Below are 23,866 nucleotides of genomic sequence, written 5' to 3'. Positions count from 1 at the left end.
GTTCAGTGAGAGAGAGACAAAATTACCCCATATCGGCTTCCTAACGTTCCGTCCCCAGGCGATTGGGGTCTCATGGAAAGTTCTGGAAGCCAGGCACACGGACCCCACCTGCATCGCCTCACTGAACCCTGGCCACAGCCGCACGGGGTGTGTTTCTCCCCCCTGTCCTGGCGGGGGACGTGAGGCCCGGAGGGCTGTGCCTCCCGGCCACGAGGCACGTGGCCACTCAGGGGACAGAGCAGGCGGTGGACCCCGAGCCCCCGCCCGCGGCGCCGCCCTCCGTCCAGCACCTCCGGCTCCGCCCACGGCCTCCAGCAGCCCCTGGGCGGTGACGGTGCCCCGGGCTCAGCCCGCCGGGGAGAGAGGAATCACAGCCGGCCCGATGCGGCTGTGTCCGCCGCCGCCGGGGTCGCCGCTGCGGGAGGAGCGGGCAGAGACCGGGGCGGGGGAGCCGCCCGTCAGCCCCGCGAGCTCCGTCCGCCGAAGACCGTGGTGCGCCTGCGCCTCGTTCTGTAAATTCTGCAGTGGCCTTTGGCCAAAAGCAAGAAAATCCTGACCTAGAAAAGGTAAAAGGCCTTTGAAAGTATGAGCCCGGAGCGCTGGCCTGATGTGTGGCCGGGGACAAGGTGGCTGAGGCGGCAGGAGGAGGAGGAAGAAAGGCGCGGCCGCAGTTCCCTCCCCGCGGCTCCTCCAGGTTTGCGCTGACGTCCGCGGGCCCAGAGCCCCGATCTGACCTGCAGGCGGAGAGGAAATGAGGGGGTGGTGTTGGGGGGCGCCCAGCGTGGGGAGGGGCACGCGCAGGGTCACCTCGCCCTGAGGACCCCCAGGCCCTCCAGCCGGGACGGCCGTGCAGCCAGGAGCTCCGCAGTGAAGGGGCGGCTGCCCACCTGCCAAGGCCAGGATGGTTCTCAATATCTGGGGTTCATAGCGCCCTGGAATTCAGGCCAGCCCACTTAAAGGTGTCCCAACAATCCAGCCATGATGACAAGGCCACGTTTTGCCATGTCCACAAGTTTCTCTCGCCCTCTGCTCTGGGTCTTTCTGTGCAGGCTGTGCTCTCCCACACCCTGACTATGCCTCTTCTAGATATTTCTAGCTTAGGCTCAAAACTTAGATGGGTCCTCCTACCTTGCTCCTACGTGAGTTGAGATTGGTTTCCATTTGTCTGACCACAAGAGGGAAGGACGTTCAAGAAGGGAAGGGGGGCATAGGACCAAGCTGCAGTCTGTGACCTAACTTACTCAGTAGTTTTTTGGACAAAGTGGGAAAGGTGAGGTGAGTCCTGCCTACATCTGCCCACCACATGGCAGTGGCAGAAAGTGGAAGAGAAAGGCTATATGGGCTCCGGCCTTGTAGCACAGTAACCCAGTCCCCCAGTAACTGCGGCTCTGATGAATCAACTCCTCCGCCTCTGCAGGGGTGGGGGGGGTCAGGAAGGCAGAGGTGTGCGAGACTGGAAAGGAGGGAGAAGACTCCCTCCCCCTCTGTCAATCATACACTCCTCAGATGCTGCCCAGGTCCCAGGCACATCCCCTCGACAATCCCCATCCCAGACCCTACCACTAGAATGTTCCATAGGCACCTGTAAGTCTCCATCTGAGGCTTCCTCTCGGCCTGCATGCCAGGCAGCCAGCCTTCCACCAGCAATGGGTAAGAACCTGGAGGACCCATGTGGGATAGCTGGCAGGCATGTTCTAGAATGTCTCCTAGCATTCTTCACTGGGACCGAGCCCCAGTTACCCCCAGTGGTAACTGTTCTGAAATGCGCTTGGGCTGCTGACTTTGAACCCTTCCTGGCTGTGCCTTAGGTAGGTCACCTCCCATTCTGACTTCAGTTTCCTCCTCTGTGAGGATGCCCACCTGGCAGCTTGCTAGGGAGGTTTGTGGTCCTGGATGCCAAGTGCTTAAACCAGCATCCGTGGCAGTAGGTGCTCCACTGCCATTGATGTGTACTCCAACGGGCATCAGTTCTTTGCTGCCCCAGTACTCATCTCCTCTTATTCCAACAACAGTCCTTGATCTGGGGAGGGATCAAAGGTACCCCCCTCCTTCTACTCTCAGTCTGTGGTTCTGGGTGGCTCCAGCTAGTCAGGAATTTACATTAACTTGGCCACAGTTATTGGCTCAAGGATGGTCACAAGGCTTGATAAGAGCCAACAAGGTGCAATGAAATGCTGGCTGGGAACGCTGGGACTGAAGCACTAGCTCTTTGCCTCTGAAATTGAACCTGAGGGGACAGAAAGGCTGCTGCAGCATCTTGCCAACACAGGGTCTGAGGATGGAGCCAGTGGGGCAGAACCAGAGCAGGGAGAGAGAAAGAGACTCAGACCTTGTTTGAGCTCTTGAGCAAGCCACTCCTGAAACCCTCCTCTTTGACTTTTCAGTTACCTATGCCAATACTTCCCCTTTGTGCTGAAGCCAGTTTGAAATGAATTTTCTTCTCATCATCTGTAACTGAAAGCAATGACCCAGATATTTTTTGTTATTACTATTATTATTTACCCTCAGGCCTCAGTTTCACCATCCGCACAGTGAAAGGGTTGAGTCTGATGGAATCTCAGAGTCCAGCACTGAATTGCTGGGATTCTAAGGAACCTGAGGACCTGACAAGGCTTGGAGCTACCAGAGGCAGGGATGGGTTTTCCTTGCTCAGGCCACAGGGAGGATGGCAAGCTGTGGGAGGAATATTGATAAGGACAAGTCAATCATGGCTTTCACTTGCTGGCCTGCTGGGGGATTTGGTTTGGAAAAACAGAGCCAGTGAAGGGAAGAAGAGCTTCTTGCTGAGCCCTGGGATGCTCAGTGGTGACAATGATACCCAGGCTCACAATAATCCCTCTCACCTCTCAGGTGTGTAAAATGTATCCTAATCCGCTCTAACCTCCCCATTGCACTATGCAAGAAGCAGAGCCCAGGAGGAAAGGGCAGCCCAGAAAGGTTAAGTTGTTTGCCTGAGGTCACACAGCCATTACAGGACTAAGCCTCCACCAACCGAGTAGTGGCTTCCCCTCCCCAGGCCTCAGTTTCTACATCTGACAAGTGGGCATGACCATCCCTGCCTGACAAACCTCACAGGGTTGGGGTGAACAAATGAATGTGTGCTTGGGTAGGAACTGCTCTGAGACGCCAGGACAAGGCATTGGAATGTGGAAAAGGAAATGGGGAGCCTGGGAAGGCAGCTTTCTGGCACATTCAGCCCACATACCATTCCTGTCTCCCTCTAGGGCAGGGAAGGCCATGCCGAGGTCAGGGGTTGTACAAATGCCAAAGATTGTCATCAAACTAGCCATCTTGCACCTCTGTGTCTATGCAAACATGACGTGGCTGTTGAGGAGGTGATCCTGGGGGTCGTGAGGGCTGGGTGGGAATTAGGCTTGTGTTTCTCTAGAGTTCCCCATCTCTGCCTCACTGCACAGCAGCTCTGATTTCCAACTTCTAAAGCCTGGGGTGGAGGAAGGACCAGGACCCGGAGCTGCCTGCCCTGGGCCAGCCAGGAAGCAGAGCGGAAGGCAGGACGGCGAGTTAGAAACTGCACGACCGTGGCACCTCATCCCGCCTGGTTCCTCTCCCACTTCCCGCCTCCCGCCTCCTCCATGCAGCCTGGGTAACATTCTAGAAAGTAAATCCAATCACATGCCTCCCGGCTTAAAACCCTCCAGTGGCCTTCTACTGAACTTGGAATAAAATCCAGCCTTCTCACCATGGCCTCCATGGCTTCCGGTCTGTCCACAGCCTGGAATGCTCTGCCCCAGCTCTCCATCCCACAGGCTTCCCTCATCTTTGAAGTCTCAGCTGAAACGGAGTCAGCCCCACATGTGCCACCCACTTATTCTCCATCCATGCCCCTATGATCTGTCTCCCTGGCTGGCCGGCACCCAGCCGGCACAGGGCCTAGTGGGTGTTTGAAAGAATGGATCAGCTAATTAATGCACTAGAGCAAATCTGTTTGACTTACTGGAGGTCACAAGACTCAAACCTTAACTCGTCACTCCCAGGCCAGGCTCTTACTACCAACCTATCTTAACTTCACTATGAAAGTTGGGAGTGGGGAAAGAAGAGGGAGGGGGCCAAAGGACAGATGCCAAATCCATTTCTCTTCCTAAATGAAGGCCCCTCAATCCAGGCTTCTCCAGTGTGAGAGAAGAGTTGGGAGCTGTTGAATAGATGGGGTGGGAGACATGACATGCTCAGGACCTTGGCCTTTGCTACTAAGCCCATGGACTCTGGAGCCAGACTGACCAGGTTCAAATCCCTCATCTTCCAGTGACTAACTGCGTGACCTTGGGCAAGTGACCCAACCTCTCTGTTGGACTGAGCACAAGAGGAACCCAGGGAAGGGTTTCAGCAGGTGGAGACTGGGTGATACAACTGGGTTTGCCGAGAAATGGGTTGGAAGGAGCCAGTTTGGGTGTGAAGAGTTGTCATCTGTAATTACACTCCAGACCCAAACAGGCTCCTGCAGAGTGGGCTTGCAGTAAATGTCAGCTAAGCTGGAGTCTGTGGGTCCCATCCCTTGTCCCACACTTGGATGGCAAATACGGAGGTGGACGCCACCTTAGTCATGGTGTTCAGGCAGCACCGTGCCCGCCGTCCCCAATGTCCCCTCAACACTGACCATCTGCTACTCACCCAGGAGGCCCCCTCTCAGCTCTTCCTCCCTGCAGCCCTCTGATATCCTCCTATAGTTTTGGCAAAGATATCCCCTAACACCCCACTTTTGTCAAAACACCAGCTTTGATTTCGTTGAGCAAGGCACAATCTGAGATCCGACTGACGCCACCAAAATAATTTTAAAATAATGAATTTTGATTTTGTAAAAATGGCAAATGTGTAAAACATTTAAGCAACACTGACGATTACAAAAAATAAATAAACTCAACATTTGGTGGATCTCATTCTAGGCACCTCTCTGTGCACATATGTAGCATAGAAGAAAAGATAGATGAGGAAAAATGGAATTATACACTATTTTTAATAAAAGGGTGTTAAATATAATTTTACTTAAATTTAACAGAAGAATTTAAAATCGAGGTTAAACTGAAATAAGTATTAACTTCAGAGAAACGTTGCCTCACAAGAGATATCCTTTTCCTAAAAATATTTTTACAGTTAAGAAGAAAACTTGAAAAAAAAAATTAAGATGTTGTGGTCATGCTTTAAAAAAAAAAAAAGCTTTATGTTTTTATTTTAGACTGAATGTACTGACTCCCTAGTAATAAAAGTTAGGAAATTAGTGCATTTATACTGTCCCTTAAAACGTTATTATTATCTTGTCAGGGTTTACAACATTTCATGCTGTTATGGAAGCACAATTCTCATGGCAATTTAGAGTGAGCTTTGCATTTAAATAGAATCACTTCTCAGCCCCAATCCTTCCTTTCTTCCTTCCTTCCTTCTTTCTTATTTTAACTTTTGACTATATCTTTGCCTTTCCTTTTATCTTTTTTACTTTCAATTTTTGTTAATAAAATATTTTTTTCCAGAAAGACTCATGAATGTTGTTTCCTGAGCTCCAGACAGTTGAAAATGTGTCTGTCACCTTTTCACTTGAAAGATGACTTGGCTGGGTATAATATTCGGGAGTTGTATTTTCTTTCCCTCAGATTTTGTAGACATTGTTCCAATGTCTTTTAGCATTACTATGGAGACCTTTGTGCCAATCTGATTTCTGCCTACATTGTGATTTGATTTTTCTACCTAGATGAACAGATGAATCTTTTATTTCTGAAGCTCAGTTACTCAGATTTGTCTTAGAGCTGATATTTCTTCAGTAATTATTCCTGGAAGACTGTGTGTACTTTGGACCTGAAGATTCATGACTTTATTTTCAGACTTTTATTTTAGTATAACTTTGAATATCTTTATACCATTGTCCCATACAAGGTTTATCCATTGGCTAACCTTTTTCTGTCTTTTATGCCTCTCATCACTCTAATCTTTTTTTTTAATCTTATTAATTTTATTTTTTTGGCTGCGTTGGGTCTTCATTGCTGAGCGTGGGCTTTCTCTAGTTGCAGTGAGTGAGGCTACTCTTCCTTGAGGTGTGCAGGCTTCTCATTGTGGTGGCTTCTGTTGTTGTAGAGCATTGGCTCTAGGTTCATGGGCTTCAATAGTTGCAGCACACGGGCTCAGTAGTTGCAGCACGCAGGTCCTAGAGTGTGCAGGTTTCAGTAGTTGCAGCCCATGGGCTCAGTAGTTGCGTTGCACGGGCTCTAGGACACATGGGCTTCAGTAGTTGTGGCATGCGGGCTCAGTAGTTGTGGCACACGGGCTTAGTTACTCCATGGCATGTCATCACTCTAATCTTTGACCCCCCAAAAAAAGTTCTTCTTTTCTGTTTAATGTTGCATGACTTTCCATAGTTTAACTGCAATATTTCTTACTGTAGTTTAGTCATATTCATTTTATTTGCTGGTGTTTCTAATGTGGCTTAATCTCTTTTGTTCTTTTTTTCTATTTCATTCCTAAGAACAGCCAGCTTGATTTTCACTATTTTATAATCACTTCTTTCCATCCTTATATTTCTTATTTGAGTCTTTTACAGAGACATTGTGTCATTTGAAAATGATGAAGGCTGTAAAGAACAATTGTTTTTTCCTGCTTCTTTGGGCAATTCCTCTTGCAGAGTATTTTCCTCATCTGCTTTCGTTTATGTTCCTTTTCTCCCCTTTCGCAGCACTTCTGCACAGTTCCTGTGCTGGTTTCTTCTTAACTCAGTTTCGAATGGGGCCAGCTCTTTGTGGGATGGTAGTGTGGGAAAGGGTGGGAGAGACAACCTCGGGGAGACCACAGTTTCCATTTGGGTTTGTCGTCTTAAACTATTTTACCACATCAGTTTTTTCCTTTGCTGTGGAAACACAGCTCAGTGTTTGACACCCAGCGGTCAGTGTGGCCCCTGCAAAGCCTCGAGGGAGCTGTGACTGGGTCCCAGGGCTCTAAGCCAAAGATTTTTGGATAAAGTTTTCAGGTTTGGGATGTATCCTGCAAAGCCTCAACTTTCCTATCCACAAAACATACTAGGGATGTTTACATAGATTCTCTCTTTCCTCTGGGCAATGGTCTAGATTTCACAGTATTTGGGCAAAAGGACTTCAGTGTTTGTGGTTTGGGGCTGTGGCAATTTCTGATTTCAATAAAAATTCAGGGGAAAAAATTCCCCTATATTCCAGTTTTGGTTGTTGCTGTCTTTAGCTGATTTTGAAAGAGGAAGGTGATTCAAGTGTCCTTTAGCCATCATTTTTACCTGGAAATTAAATGGTTTTTCATCCATTATCTCTTTTAATTCTAACACCAACCTTAAGAGGTGAACTACGCTATATCACCCTAGGCTGGGTAGTGGTGGCAATAGGGCTAACAACTAGAAGACACAGGGCCTGAGCATAACATAAGGGTGCATGCTCATCTTAGGTAAGAGCTCCCTGCTCTGCCTCAGGGACAAGTCCTGATATGTCAGCAAAAATTCTCTCATACTTTGGGTTTGGGTATACACAAGACTTAATGGCTAATGCATAGCACTCACACTGCTGCTTCTGTGTTCACCATCCATGGCAGACATCACTAATCAACCACAGTAATCTTTTTTTTCCGCCTCCATCTTTTCAATGCTACATTATAGGCAGACATTACCAACTAACTAACATTGGCAAGTGAAATGAAGCCTATTTGCCACCCCAGTATTAGAGATTCTTCAGCTGCATCAAAAAATGACAGAGGAGTCAGAAAAAACCTGGGTTGAATTTTAGCTCTGGGATTACTAGCAGAATGACTTCAAACAAGGCTTTACTTCTCTGACCCTCAACTTCCCCATCTGTAAAATGGGGATCATTGTTATTACAAAAAATTATTGAGGGAACCACATTAGATAGTGCACGTTAGTCATGGTTGCATTAAAAAATAACTCCAAAACGTATCTTAAAACAGTAAGCACTTATTTATTTCATGAGTCTGCAACATAGCTGGGGAATTCTTTTGGTCTGGATAAACTTGGCTGATCTCACCTGGACTTACACATCTGTCTGTGGTCAGCTGGCAGGTCAGCTGGAGCTGGCTAGTCTTAGGTAGCATTACTCGAATGAATGACAGTTATCTGGCTGTCATCTGGGGTAATGGGGGTGATTAGGCCCAGGGGTTCTCTCATCTTCTAGTAGGCTAGCCCAGGCTTGTCCCATGGCAGCAGTAGGATTCCAAGAGATTGGGTAGAAGAACACTGCATCTCTTGGGGTGAGGCTCTGAACTGTCACACTGTCATTTCCATCCCATTCTATTGGGTGAAGGAAGTCACAAGCCGGTCCAAGTACAAGGTGGGGAGAAATAAACTCCCCCACTGGATGAAAGGAGCTGCAAAGTCATATCGCAAAGGGCTTGATTACAGGGACGGGTGGAGAATTGTGGCCATTCTTGCAGCGAGTCGAGCATAGCCCTTCGCTCACTAACAGCCGCAGTTGAAGCTCAATAGTGGGTTTGAGAGAAAAAAAATTAAAACTCACAAATTGCCTACTTTTTCTCTTGGTTGATGGAGCTCATAAAGACTGGATATGGGGAGTAGCTTTTACCTCATGAGTTAACTCCCATATTGGATAAGATTGTGCGATCCATGCTTAGTGGGAACAGTGCTGAAATCCATCAACGCCGTCTGCCATCAGTATGTGATGGGAGTTGGTGGTAAGTGTGCCACCGTGTGCTGGGCAGGGAGACTAGAGCTCAGAGGAGGCAGGTCCTGCTTCATTATGCTCTCCCCACGTAGATCACAGGTGCATGAAAAGAAGAGTCTTCTTATGACAACGTGGCATTTTTTGCTAACCTGCTGACAGTGTGTTAGCCCAAAGCTGATAGGGACCAGGATTAATGGATGCAATGGGAAGGTCACTGGCATAGCATCAGAAAGCCTGTGTTCTGGTCCCAATTCCCATGGACCAGCTGTGTAATGTCGGTATGAGTCTTTTCCTTCCTGGGGATGGAGGTTGGTTGGAAAGGGATGGAGGAGGAATGTTGTCTGACAGGGAAAACGGGGTGAGCCCAGATGAGCTCTGAGATGCGTAATGAGTCAGTCTATTAAAGAGAGGCTGCCACCAAATCACCGCACTCCACCCCAACCCCAACTGCGTTCCCCACCCTGCTTCCCCATTTCCTAAACATACGCTTGAAGGTCACGGTTGGTCCCCATGGAGGTAATGGGCACGAACCTGCCTCCTAATTTAATGCAAATCTCAGCCCACCTTATTGTGCGGGAGTTTCAGTTCATTTGTACTTTCTTGGTGACACAACTCATCTCTGTCTCCAGTGGAGTCTGTAATCCCTGCAATTTCCATGGTGCTAGTAATTATGGGGGTAAAAAGTCGGAAGCACAGAAATTCTGCACCCTGTCTATGAGATTACACACTTTATGGAGTTTATTAAATTTATTTCGCAGGTATTGAGGAGATTAAACTCACTGTGTGGCTCCAGAGAGCAAAACGAGGACCAGTTGGCAGAACCTTCTAGGAGGCAGGTAAGAATTCAAAGGAAGAAGCACTTTCTGATAATCAGAACCAATTGGTACTGAGTGAGCTGTCCCAGGGGGCCAGGGGCGAGGCCAGCAGGGTCCAGAGCCCAGTGTGGTCACCGTGGGGGGCGGTGAAGAGCAAGGGTTGACGGCCATTTCTGGGTCCATTTCCCAACTCGCATTTCTCAGGAGTTTGGAAGAGTGAGTCAACTTTCCTAAGCCTGTTTTCATAAGAGGGAGGCCTCCCTGCTTAGTACAGAGCTATGCCCAGAGAGTGGTCACACTATTATTTCATCATTTAGAGTTGGGGGGAGGCTTCCTCTCCCCTCAAGTTTCCCCATTAACAGTGTGGAAACTGAGGCAGAGAGAGGTTCGGTAAATTACCAAAGGTCACACGGCCATTAAGTGGAGGAAGAGGGATTTGAACCAGGGCACTCAGGTTCTAGAACCCATGTTCTTAGCCACTACACTGTTCTTCAGCAACAGAAGGGTGGGTCAGTTTTGACTTTAGGAACAGTCCTCTAGCGGCCAGTCTAGGTGGTCGATTCAGGGACACAAAACTTGAGCCTGGTGATAGGTTTAGAAGCACATGACCACTGTCCAGTGGACAGTGGCACTGGTCACATCTACTGGATGGGGGCCAGCTGTGGAGCGTTTGCATGGACCCAAACATCAATGTGTCAAATTCCCATGTTGGCCTTAGACCAGACTATTGGGGAAACCGGCATGGGAAGCCCCCAAGACAGTGTCAGATATGTCACAGGGGGCAATTGCACTCCTCCAGACTGCTGTTGACAAAGACTCAGATTTAGAGCAAGAGCTAGAAGGGCCTGCATCATAGGGAAGTGACACCCGGAGACAGAGCATATGAGCAGGAGCAGCCGGGATTCTCAGACATGAGGATCCACAGGACCCAAGCCAGGCAAGAAGGAAGGGAGGAACAAAGACCTTTGTTGGAGCCACACCTGGATAAAGGGTTTTCACTAGTTGCCTAGTAAAAAGACATTGGAAACTCAAAAAGAGATTTCATTCAGTCATTCATTCTTGGAGACTTATTTAGCAGCTTCTACATGCTTGTTATGTGCTGGTGTCCACCACAGGGGTGGATGAGACAGACCAGGCCCTGCCCACATGGAGTTTGTATTCTCCAGGGCCCCCATCGGTTGGAATACTAAATGCTGGTCAACACCATAGACACATCCCCAAATCTCAATGGTTTAATAAAAAGGTCTTTCTCATTCACATCAGTCTGATGTGGGTCTGTTGGCTCTTATAGCTTTGCTGTCTGAAACAGGTGGCCCCTAGGTCACTCTGAATGGGAAGAGAGGGATGGAGGAGTCACATTAGCTGTTTGCCATCTCAGTCTGGAAGTGACACGTTACTTCTGCTCATGGCCCATTGGTCAGAACGAGTCACATAGGGAGGACTAAGTTGCAAGGGAGGCTGGGAAATGCGGGCAGCACCTGCATTTCAGCAGATTCAGAGCTAGAAAGACATTGTCATAATCAGAAGCATTGCTAGGTACTGGAAAAGGGCCATTCGACAGTGAAGATCAGGATTCACATCCTGGGACCCTATCCACCATGAGCAAGACCCCGCACAACCTCTGGAAAGTCGCCAGCGTTTCGCCATTCTGGCCAAACGATATTGCTAACATCCACAACTTGACAATGTCTTGGCCACAGGCTCCATCATTCAAAGTTGCATTTAGTTTTACGGTACACATACGGTGAATTGTCAACAGTCCTCTTCTTAGAGGCTGACCTGTCTTTCTCAAGGAATCATCCAATCAATGTCCTAAAGCTCTTAAGTCTGGGAGCTCCTGTGGGTCAATGGAGGAACCGGTACCACAGGACCACAGTTGAGTTCTGGAGCCCAGAAAGGGCCACACCAGAAAGACAGCCCCTAGAGAAAGTCACCTCCGCAAGGCTTCCCTTTTCCTCTGGCTGACAGACAACTTGAACACAACTTTTCTCCTGGATGTGACAGGAAACGCAAAGAGAAACAAGATTGGGGTGAGGACTGAGTCTCCGAGAAGAGCCTCATTACTGGGAAGGACCCAGGTGCTAGCTCTGGAATGTTCCATGACAGTGACTGAGTGGCCAGGCTTGGAGCCTGCATTAAATGTGACAGCAGGAGAATCAGGAGACACGGCCAGTTCATCGCATCTCTTCACCTGAGCAGTGCTAACGTTTCTGAGTGACCAGGGCCCCCTTCTCAGGAGGCTGCAGGAACCAGGAAATCAAAGGGCACAGAGTCATGGGCCCAGCAGGGACCCCAGAACAGTTGCCAGTCCAGGCTCCTCATCTTATCAATGGTCCACAATTGTGCTATGCTCTCACATTCATTACCTCAAGAACCTGTGTGTGCGTTGGAGGGTGGGAGGAGGAAGTTCTTGTTATCCCCACATGTCAGAAGAGAAAATTGAGCCACAGAGAGGGTAGTGCCTTGTCTAAGGTCACACAGCTGGTGTGTGGAGGAGTTGGGTGTGGAAACCAGGGCTCTGCTGTCTTCCACGCTGCTATTCCTCTCTAGGAACCAGAGAAGTGACGAGGCCTGAATTCATCCAGCAACAGCAAGCCCTCCTTTATCCTAAAGAGATATTGTTCTGATGTGTGATTGAGGGATAACCTTCCCAGCCCCTGTAACTTTATCATTCAGGACAAGGAAGGCTCTGCTGTAGTAATAAATAGCCCCCAAATCAACAAAGATCAAAAATCTATCACTCAGGCTTTGTGTCCTTTGAGGCCCAGCTGAGGCTCTGCCCCTCATGGTCTTCACTCAGGGACTTAGGCCAACAGAGTGGCCACCATTTGCTACATTGCCATTCACTGTAGCAAATCAACAGAGAACTCTGGAGGGTCTCCCATCAACATCAAATGCTCCAGCTCAGAGTTGACACACACCACTGTCTCAGTCGGCTCAAGCTGCCATAACAAAATACTAGAATAGTACTGAGTGGCTTAAACAACAGGAATTTATTTCTCACAGTTCTGGAGACTAGAAGCCCACGATCAAGGTGCTGGCAGGGTTGGCGTCTGGTGAGGGCTCTCTCTCTGTTGCAGACAGCCACCTTCTTGCTGTGTCCTCACACGACCTTTGCTCCATGCATGAGTATGGAGAGAGGGAGAGGAAGCAAGCTCTGGTATCTCTTCTTATAAGGACACTAATCCCATCACAGGGGCCCCACCCTCAGGACTTCATCTAAACCTAATCACCTCCCAAGTGCCCCATCTCCAAACACCATCATGTTGAGGGTTCAGACCTCAGTATATGAATTCTGGGGGGGACACAATTCAGTCCATAGCAAGCACTTTTGCTCACAATTGGCCAGAATGAGTTGCTCAACTACTCCCCCCACAACCACAGGGGGCCGGGAAGTCAACCCTTCCTTGTGGAGAGCAGGAATACTGGGCAAGAGGTGCTGGTGACCACCACACCCAGCTTTTCAGCAAGGGTGACTGGGTGGCTGCTGCTGCCTTTTAGCAAAGTCACAGGACCCTGGGGCAGGAGCACAACTGAGGGAAAGATCATGATAATGACTTTCATTGAGAAATTGCCCCGAGTAAGACCAATGATGCATTCTATATATACACGATGTAATGTAATCATCATGATACATGTATAGCGGAGGTGTTGACACCCCCTTTAATAGGTTGATTTGCACACAAATAGTTATTGAGTGTCTTTTGTGTGCCAAGCTATGCTCTAGACAGCAGGAAATAGCAGTGAATAAAACCAGCCTAATCTTTGAGCTTGCATTTTACTGTAGAACGTGCATAATGATCAGAAAAACACATATGCATATGATCCCATGATGTCAGAGAGGGACACGTGATAGAGAAGAATAAAGCAGAGGGGCGGAGGGAGCCACGGAGAGGCTGCGGTGACGGGGTGTTCAGAGAAGGCCATCTGGGGGCGGTGGGGGGACATCTGCGCAGAGACCTGAGTCAGGTGGGTCATGTGCATCCAGGTGGATAAGCATCTGGGGCAGAGGGAAGGGCACATGCCAAGACCCTGGTGTGGGACTGTACTGGGTGTGGTCATGGGATGGCCAGGAGACCAGTGGGGCTGGAGCAGAGTGAGGAAGAAATGGAGGGAGAGGAGGTCACAGAGGATGGGGACCAGATCAGGCCAAGGCCTCGGAGGCCTTGGACTTCGTCCTGCGTGTGGGCTGACCTGGGGGTGATCCAGATGTGTGGGCACGTGGGCAGCGTAATTGTGGCACCAGGAAATTCTGCCTCTGAATCCTGGCTGTGCCACTCCCCAGCTGGGTGAACTTGAGCAAATATGTCTCAGGTTCCTCATGCTCCGGGATGCCACCGCATCTACTTCAGGTGACGTCTAATCGGGGAAGAGCGTATAAATGACTCTGCACAGGGCCAGCTCTTGCAGCCGTCTCTCATGACTCCACTGTGTCATCTTAACTATTCCTGACAATATTTCTCCCCCACTTCCGCCTCCAGAATACCCACCTGGCCTTGTCACCGTTGGGCGACATTCTCCCCCTGAGGGGCTCCTGGGCGGCCTTCCCAGTTAGCCTCCCCTGCTCCACTCCCCCCTCCCCCGCAAGCAGTGGGACCCACAGCCTTTCTGTGCATCACCCTGCTCCCAGCACAGCTCCCTTGACCAGAGCTGGGCCTGGCAGGAGTAATGGTATTAGACCCATGAGTTATTCTTTCCTTGGCCAGACCTATAACGTGTAAACTGTAAACTGCATAAACTCAAGGGGTCTGTGGCGGGGTTCTGTCATGGGCCTGGTCAAGGAGGATGCTGGTTGAGGGGGAAGGAGGGACCACATGTGTAAGAGGAGCAGAAACCCAGGACCGTGAGGGAGACCCCCAGCTCTGCCCACTCCCCGCTCTCCATTCTGGGGTCTGACCACACTCCTGACCTTGGATCTGGGGGGCCACCCCAGGTCCTGGATCCCCCTCTGGGTGTAAGTTAGCTTGAGTGAGTTTCTGATTCCTGCCATCAAGAGGACTTCATTGCCTATGACTGCACACCCTTCTTTCAAGGCCCCGTTCATCTGCGGCCCCCTCCGTGGAGCCCAGCCTGACCTTCCCCATGGTGGGCTTCTCCCGCCACCTCTGAGCCCAACACCTTGAACGTCCCTGTGAACCTCCCGTTCAACAGTGATGTTTGTCCATGTAGCACGTCATGCCCGCTGGACGGTCTCTTCCCAGGGGGTTGCAAATCCCGTTTCCTGATTCAAACCCCCAAACCCCAGGCCCCGGTGCAGGCCATACATATAGCAGGTGCTCAGTGCCAGTTTATTGAGCCAAGAGCTAATCAGAGTAGAGGTGACTTCGCTGGGTGCTGCCCCCATGCCAGGCATTTGCACTTCCTGCCTCCATCGTCCCGTTTAATCCTCATGAGGAGCCAGACCTCCTAGGTTCAAGTCTCAGCCCTGCCGCTACCTAGCTGTGTGACCTGAGCAAGTTGTTGAACCTCCGTGTGCTTCGGTTTCTCATCTGTAAAATGGGGGTAATCATGGTTCCTCCCTCATGAGGTTGCTGTGAGGATTCAATGAGTTAACACAGGGAAGGTGCTTAGACGGCACCAATAGGTGCTGCGCAAACATCAGCTATTTTGAGGCTGACGCAGATAAGGCGGCCTGAGGTCTAAGGTTACTGAATACACAACAGCACAGACCCTGCTTGGGAGAACGTGGAGATGCTAGGCCCACCGCTCACTGCCACTGGCACCGCGCCGAGGTCCACCTACAAGGCTGGTGGCCTGTGGGGCAGGCTGTTCTGAACAGCGGCCCACACGTGCTAATAAAGATCTATGGAGGAAGCGTGCACAGATAAGCCTAAGGGTGCTGCTAAAGCCGCAAGCAGATGTTGACCTGAGAGAAAAAGGTGGGTGGTCTGGGCAGTGCTGCGGTCAGCAGGGAATGTTCACCAAGAGGCACTGGAGCAGCCAGAGCAGTTGGTAAAAATGCAGAAATGTGCCTTTATTGGCTGGTATCAGTTGCCGTTCTGAGCCCCGTGTGCCCCAACCCCTCTCCAGGTACCCTCACACCTCTTCACCCTCCAGTAACTAAATAGTTACCATGCAGCCCAGCAGGGGGCCTCTGGGGCCCTGCCCAGCTCTGGCAGCCTCCAACCCTATTGGTCAGTGCCTTGGGTCTAGTGGTTGGTAAGTATTTTCAATCTCTCCCCGATCAAGGGACTATTTTTGCCAGCTTGAAACCTACTCCCTCTTTCTCTAGAGTACTGCCTCCTCCATTTTTCTTTGGGGACCCACTGCCACCACTTCCTAGGTCCTTGGTGGTTTGGGTTCCAGGAGATGAGCACATAATGTCAGCCTGGCCAATTAGTAATTAAAAATACTGCACATAACCTCTGGCCATAGCAATTAGCTTAGAGATGGGCATGTACCTCAGGACTGACCAATGAAATTCTATCCTGAGACTTTTTTGGAACTACTGAGCTAGTGAAGCTCTCCCTTCTGCTGGAACCTCTGGGGGCCTCCAGGAAGAGAGGGACTGTGTGGTAGGGAAGCAAAAAAGGAGAAAAATAAGAGTCAACCTACAGGGAGAGATGGATTCCTGAAGACCTCACCTGATCACCTGGATCCAGCCATACCTGAAATTCCCCTGGACGTTTCATTTAATAAGCTTATAGTTCCTCTTCTGCTTTTCTTTCCCTTATAATCAAAAGGGTCCTGACTGATGCAGTTATTATCCCCATGAAATATTGTTCCCTGGGAAGTAACTTATCTACACTCATGCACCTGGTCACATACAGAGATTCAAATCCAAAGCCACCTGTGGTTGGGCTGAGGGGGGCTTCCCTGGTGGCGCAGTGGTTGAGAATCTGCCTGCCAATGCAGGGGACACGGGTTCGAGCCCTGGTCTGGGAAGATCCCACATGCCGCGGAGCAACTAGGCCCGTGAGCCACAATTACTGAGCCTGCGCGTCTGGAGCCTGTGCCCCGCAACGGGAGGGGCCGCGACAGTGAGAGGCCCGCGCATCGCGATGAAGAGTGGCCCCCACTTGCCACAACTAGAGAAAGCCCTCGCACAGAAACGAAGGCCCAACACAGCCATAAATAAATAAATAAATAAATAAATTTAAAAAAAAAAAAAAAATAGTTGGGCTGAGGGAAGCAAAGTAACAGGCCCCGCTCAAGATGCAACTTGCCGAGTCTGAAATCAATCAGCAAGGCCATCTGATTTGAGGAGGCCTATTTTGCCGGCAATCTCCACAATTTCCTGGAATCCTCACCACTCACCTCCCAGGGCCAGACTGTCCACGGACCATGACAGTTCTGTTATCAGGCTTGGCAGGACACAAGCTGTTGCTGTGGCTGCCAGCCCAATAGGTGGTGAGGTACAGTGGGAGGTAATTTTCTTCTCTGTCACTTCCTGGGGAGCAGTTTCCCTGCTGCCATCAGGACGGCCTGATGCAGGGGGTGGGGAGAGTCTCCAGGAAGCCACGCGCTCAAATGAACCTTGACAGGTAATCATTCCCCAGAGCAGCAGGTGAGTTGTGATTAGCGCTCCCAGGGAGAGAGAGAGGTGGCCGTGCCTCCGCCAGTTCCCTAGGACTCCAGCCTGGAAGTTGCTGGAACCAGTGCAGGTGAGGGGAGGCTCCAGGTGCTGTGGGATCATCTTCCTGTGACAGCCCAGGATGTACCACCAAAAGGCCCTTCTAGACTGGTCTCTGTTCGGGGATTCAAGGTTAAAGTCAAGGTGAAGCCGAGAGCCGAGACCACGATCCCCGAACAGTCCCACGTCTGTCTCTCCATCTGTATGGTGACCCCCTTGAAGGTGGGGAGGCTCTCATCCCACTGTTGGCTCCTGAAGGCCCAGCACAGTGCTAGTTCCTAGGAAAGCTTTGTTACGTATTTGTTGACTGATTGAATAAATGGAGGAATAAATGAACTAAGAGGCCATCACTCCACAGGTGGGGAAACTGGGACCTACAGAGAACTCACAGTTCATTTGCAGCTACCACCAGCTATAACACAAATGGGTAGGGGACCTTATGCCCCGCTTGGCCCAGGACAGCCCAGTATATGCCTACTGCCCTGGCGTAATAATTAATAGTGCTTCCCCTCTGGCTCTCAATAGTTTCTTCATTTGGATAATGTTTCAGGGTCACTGACAGGGTGGGGTCTCGAGAGAGGGACGGGAACCAGCATCACCAAAAACTACCTGAGGCTCAGCTTCCTTCTTTTAATCCTCACAACCACCCCCCATTCTCCATGGCTTTCCCACACCTTGAGCTTTCAAGTGTTCATAGATGCTGCATGACAGAGGTGTTCCACGGCCAAGTAAGTTGAGGAAAGCCTGAATTCAACAACCATAAACTGACTTTCTCACCGTAGTGTTTCTCAGCGCCCCTCCTATGCTAAGACAAGCATCAGGAAGAAAGAAAAGACACTCCTCCAACACCACAACTCCAGAAAGGAGTTGGTGTGGGACAAATCTTTATGCTAGTCCCCTTTAGTTTATGTCTTCACCCAGACAGGTAGTTTGCTGTGCCTCAGAATGTTATTGAGTTCACAGGAAGGGGGAAAAAAATGCACAGGCATTTTATGGGGCTAAAGAGAAGCTCAGAATAAATGGCTTTTTGCTCTGTCAAGCAAAGCAAGGGTTTTTGATTATGCAAACTTGAGCCCTAAGCTGGGGTGCAGGTGGAGGTGGAAGAAGGAGAACAGGCACGGGAGGGACATGGATAAAACTGAGAAGGGAAAGGAAACCAGGAGAAGCAGTGATCAGGAGACCCTAAGCCCGGGGGAATCTGTAGACCTCTTTGGGAATGCCCTGGACTTTGCAGAGAGCTTGAGCTGTGGTTCAAGCCAGTTTACAAGACATTAAAGGAAAGGTGGCACCAGTAATCTGGAGGACTGTGGGCAACCCAGCTGAGCCATCTGAGGCCAGGGTGTTCTGTGATTCTGAGTCTCAGTGTTACAGTGGTAGGTTGGACTTTTGTTTCCTATCTTTTACTCCCTGCCTCTGCCATGTGGATTTGTAGAGCCCTAGAACAGGCAAGCTCACGATCTTGGCTTGGCCGTATGACTTGCTATGGTCAATGGAATGTGGGTTCAAGTGACCATGGCATTTCCAAACTGAGGCCTTACAAAGTAAGGGGGCCCTTGGGAGTCAGAGAGTGTGGGAGAAAAGCACAGGGAAGTGGGGAGCTTGAGAAAGCCATCCAATAATGCTGTGTATGAAGTCCTGGACACAAGCTGGGCATGTATGTAACTGACCCAGAACAATATACTAAAGGCTTAAAGAACTGAATTACAATGTAGTGTGCCCTTGGGGGAGGGGAGGCACACACTTGGGGAAAAATCAGATAGTATTGCAGTCTTTGAAAACTTAACTGAAATTGAAACTGCCGGCCAAAGAAGATGGGTGAGGATTTGTGGCCTGCACCCTCCTAATCTAACTGCCTTCTTTTAAAGAAAAATCAAAGTTCTCCACAAAATTTTAAAAGAGCCCCAAAGTTTCAAAATGTCCAGGATATACTCCAAAATTACTCAATATACAAAGAATCAGAAAATCTCAACAACTTGTAGGGGAAAAGACTGTCAATAGGAGCCCATTCTGAAATGATAGTCATGTTGAAATTATCAGACAAAGATTTTTAAAGCAGCTATGATAACAATGTTCCATGAAATCAGGGAAAATACTCTTAAAACAAATGGAAAGATAGAAATTCTCAGCAAAGAAATAGAAGCTTAAAAAAGAACCAAATGATATTATTCAGCCTTAAGAAGAGAAGAAAATTCTGACATATACTACAATGCAGAGAAACCTTGAGGACATTATGCTAAGTGAAATAAACCAGCCACAAAAGACAAATTCTGGATGATTCCACTTACACAAGGTGCTTGGCATAGTCGCTAGCATAGAGACAGAAAGTAGAATGGTGGTTGCCGGGCCTGGGGGGCAGAATGAGGAGTTTCTATGTAATGAGTATAGAGTTTCACAAGATGAAAAGAGTTATGAAGATGGATGGTAGTGATGGTTGCACAACATTATGAATGTATTTGATACCACTGAACTATACGTTTTAAAATGGTTAAGGTGGTAAATTTTATGTCACGTGTACTTTACCACAATTTTTAAAATGGGAAAAAAAATAACCAAGTGGAATTTTAGATCTGAAAAAAGCAATAACTGAAATTTAAAATTTCATTGGATGGGCTCCATAAAGCAATGGACATAACAGAGGAATGAGTCAGTTAGCCTGAGGACAGATCAATAAAAGTTATCCAATATAAACAACAGATGAGGGGATAGAAGAATGAGAAAATAATGAACAGAGCCTCAGGAAACTGTGAGGCAATATCAAAAGGTCTAACATTTGTGTCTTTGAAGTCTTTCCAGAAGGAGAGAAGAAAGAGATCAGTGCAGAAAAAGTGTTTGAAGAAATAATGGATATAAACTTCTCAAATTTGTAGAAAGACATTATTTTATGAATTCAAGAAGTTCAGCAAACCCAAAATGGATATACTCAAAGAAAATCATGCCTTGTTATATCATAATCAAGTTACTGAAGACCAAAGACAAAGAAAAAAATCTTGAAAGCAACCATAGAAAAACAACATTTTACATATAGGAGAAAAATACATACAAATGACCATGGATTTCTAACTAGAATTCATAGAGCCAGAAGACAGAGGAACATTCTTTTTTTTTTTTTTTTTGAATTTTATTTTATTTATTTTTTTATACAGCAGGTTCTTATTAGTTATCCATTTCATACATATTTGGAACATTCTTAAAGTATTAGAAGAAAACTACTGTCAACCCAGTATTCTATAGCTACTAAAAAATATCCTTCAGGAATGAAGGCAAAATAAGGACATTCTCAGGTGAAAGAAAATTAAGAGAATTTGTCACCAGCAGACCTTCTCTGAAATAAATGCTAAAGGGAGTTCAGATAGAAAGGAAATGGTACCAGTGAAAAACTCGGAACTTCAGAAATGAAGCTAGAGTAAGAGAATTGGTAAACATCTGGGTAACAATAATAGACTATTTTTCTCCCTTTAGTACTTTAAAATATGTGTGATAGTTGAAAACAAAAATTATAACATTATCTGGTAGTATATACATGTAAAACTTATGACAACTGTAATACAAAGGTTGGAGAGTAAAAGAAATAATGGATTGTAACATTTCTAAATTTCCCTTGAAGTGGTAAAATATTAATTTGAAGTAGACTGTTCAGTATGTATATTGTACGTTAAGTGTGTATATTGTTATCCCTAGAGAACCACCAAAAAAATCTGTACAAAGAGATGTAATAAAAAGACCAAGATATAAATTTAAATGGAACAATAAAAATATTCAGATAACCCAAAAGAAGTCAGGAAAGGGGAAATCAAGGGAAAAATGTACAAGGAATAAATAAAATCTCAGTCTTAAATCCAAACATATCAATAATTACATTAAATGCAAATCGTCTAAACACCTCAATTAAAAGACAGAGTTTGCTAGATTGGATTTCTTTTAAAGACCCAACTACATGTTGTCTACAAGAAAACCACTTTTTATGTAAAGATATATATAGGTTAAAAGTAAAAAGCTGGTAAAAAAAAAAATGTACTATGCAAACATTAATCAAAAGAAACTTGGCATGGCTATTAATATCAGAAAAATGTAGATTTCAGAAACAGGAGAGTTATCAGAGATAAAGCAAGATATTACATAATGACAAAAGAGTCGATTTAACATGAAGACATAGCAATCCTAAATATGTATGGAGCTAACAAAACAGCTTCAAAATATAGCGTAAGGAGAAACTGACAAGTCCACAGTTATATTTGGAGACTTCAACATTCCTCTCTGTAATTGATAGAAAAAGTATACAGAAAATCAGTAAAAGTAGACCTCAACAATATGACCAACTTAGCCTAATTGTCATTTAAAAAATACCACACCCAACAACAGCAGAAAACATTCTTTTTAAGTGCACATGGAATATTCACGAAGATAGACCATATCTTGGGTCATAAAACAAAGTAACAAATTTAAAAGAATTGAAATCCTATAAAATATGTTCCCTGGCCAAAATGGGAATAAACTATAAATCAATAACAGAAAGATATCTGGAGATTCCCAAAAACTTGGAAGTTTAGCAGCACACTTATGAATAATCTATAGGTCAAAAAAAGTCTAAAGGTAAATCATAAAATATTTTGAGCTCAATGAAAATTTGTGGGATGTAGCTAAAGCTGTGTTGGTAGGAAATTTTATGTTAAATGCTTATATTAAGGGAAAAAAGAAATATCAAGGCCAATAATCTAAGCTTCCATGTTAAGAAAGTAGAAAAAGAAGAGCAAAATAAAAATGCAACCAGAAGGAAGGAAGTAATAAAGACAGAAGCAGAAACCAATGAAATTAAAAACAAAAACAGTAGAGAAAGAAAAAATCAAAATTTGGTTAATTTTTAAAAATCAATAAAATTGATAAACCTTGTTCAGACTGATCAAGAAAAAAAGGGAGAAGACACAAATTACCAATACCATAAATGAAAGCAGGGGCTTCACTACTGGCCTCACAGGCATTAATATGAGAATAAGCAAATACTTTGACCAACTCTACACCTATAAATTTCACAATTTAGATGAAATGGACCAATTCCTTGAAAGATAAAAACTACCAAAGCTCACTCAAGAAGAATCTGATGATCTGAGTAGCCCTCTGTCCATTAAGAAATTAAATTTGTAGTTAGAAAACCTTCCAAAAAAGAAAATTCGAAGCACAGATGGTCTCACTGTCAAATTCTATCAACATCTAAGGGACATAATAATACCAACTCTACACAATCTCTTCCAGAATGTAGAAAAGGAGGGAACACTTCCCAACACACTTTATGAGGTCAGCATTACCATGATAACAAAACCAGACAAAGACCATATAGGAAAAGAAAACTAAAGATTAATATTCCTTTGTGAATATAGATGCAAAAATCCTTGATAAAATATTAGCATGTCGAATCCAAGAATATAGAATAAGAATAATACATCATGGCCAATTTTGTTTATTCCAGGAATGAAGATGATTGAAATTTAAGAATCGATCCATGTTATCCACGATGTCAACAGACTAAAGAAGAAAAAATATACACACACATACATATATATACACATATACATATATATATGATCATATTAAGAGATGCAGAAGACATTTTGACATTTGACAAAATTCAATATATGCTCATGATTTTTTTAAAAATCTCTCAACAAACAAGGAATATAAATGAATTTCCCTAACCTGGTAAAGGGCATCTACAGAAAATTTACAGCTAACATCATACTTTTTTTTTCAATTTTTTTTTAATTGAGGTACAGTTGATTTACAATGTCATGTTAGTTTCAGGTGTACAGCACAGTGATTCCTATATATATCTTCTTTTTCAGATTCTTTTCCCTTATATGTTATCACAAAATATTGCATATAGTTCCCTGTGCTGTACAATAGGTCCTTGTTGGTTATCTATTTTATATATAGTAATATGTATATGTTAATCCCAACCTCCTAATTTATCCCTGCCCCCTCCTTTCCCCTTTGGTAACCAGAAGTTTGTTTTCTATATCTGTGGGTTAAATGTTTTGATGTCATTAAAATTATTAAAGTAAGAAAACTGGAAAAAAATTAATGCATCTCTACATTCGGGGGGAAATGTAAATATGTATTTACGTTTAAGGGGAAAACATGGAAGAATAGACTAGAGCAACGGCTGGCAAAGGATGTCCTGAAGGCTAAATCTGGCCTGCCATGTGTTTTTATATGAGCCACAAGCTGTGAATGGTTTTTATATTTTTAAATAGTAAGGGTAAATCAAAAGAAGAATAATATTTCATAATATATAAAATTATATGAAATTCAAATTTCAGTGCCAATAAATAAAGTTTTATTGGAACCCAGCTATGCCCATTCATTTACGTATTGTCCATGTCGGCTTTCACACTATAATGGCAAGGTAGAGCAGCTAACATCATACTTGATAGTGAAACATGGAAGGCATTTCTGCTAAGATAGGGAACAAGACAAGAATGTCAGCTCTCACTATTCTTATTCATCTTTGTACTAAAAGTCCTAGACAGTCTATTAAGAGGAAAAAGACATACAGATTGAATGATTTCACAATATATGTATACATATATCAAAACTTAAAGTAGCACACTTTAAAATACACACATTTTGTCAGTTATACCTCAATAAAGCTGAAAAAAATAAGTAAAACTGTCCCTATTCACAGGTGACATGACTGTCCATGTAGAAAATCCCAAGGAATCTATTTAATAAAATTTCCTAGAACTAAGAAGTTCTGGCAAGGCCATAGTATACAAAGTTAACATATGAAAATCTCTTTGTACTACAATGAACAGCTAGAAATCAAAAATTTTAAA

The 23,866-nt window shown here is 46.0% G+C and overlaps 1 long non-coding RNA gene across 1 annotated transcript; it reads left to right on the top strand.

Annotated features, from left to right (window-relative positions):
- Window positions 1-405: 405 nt before the first annotated feature.
- Window positions 406-23,286, top strand: LOC137760936 (uncharacterized). Its single transcript, XR_011073381.1, has 3 exons — window positions 406-566; window positions 9,410-9,487; window positions 22,501-23,286. It is a non-coding gene; the product is annotated as an uncharacterized lncRNA (long non-coding RNA).
- The last annotated feature ends 580 nt before the right edge of the window (window positions 23,287-23,866 follow it).

Source organism: Eschrichtius robustus, chromosome 3 (genome assembly GCF_028021215.1).
Source record: "Eschrichtius robustus isolate mEscRob2 chromosome 3, mEscRob2.pri, whole genome shotgun sequence".
In the NCBI taxonomy this organism is placed as follows: Eukaryota; Metazoa; Chordata; class Mammalia; order Artiodactyla; family Eschrichtiidae; genus Eschrichtius; species Eschrichtius robustus.
Note: the sequence above shows the minus strand (reverse complement) of the source record. Positions and strands in the feature narration are given on the sequence as shown.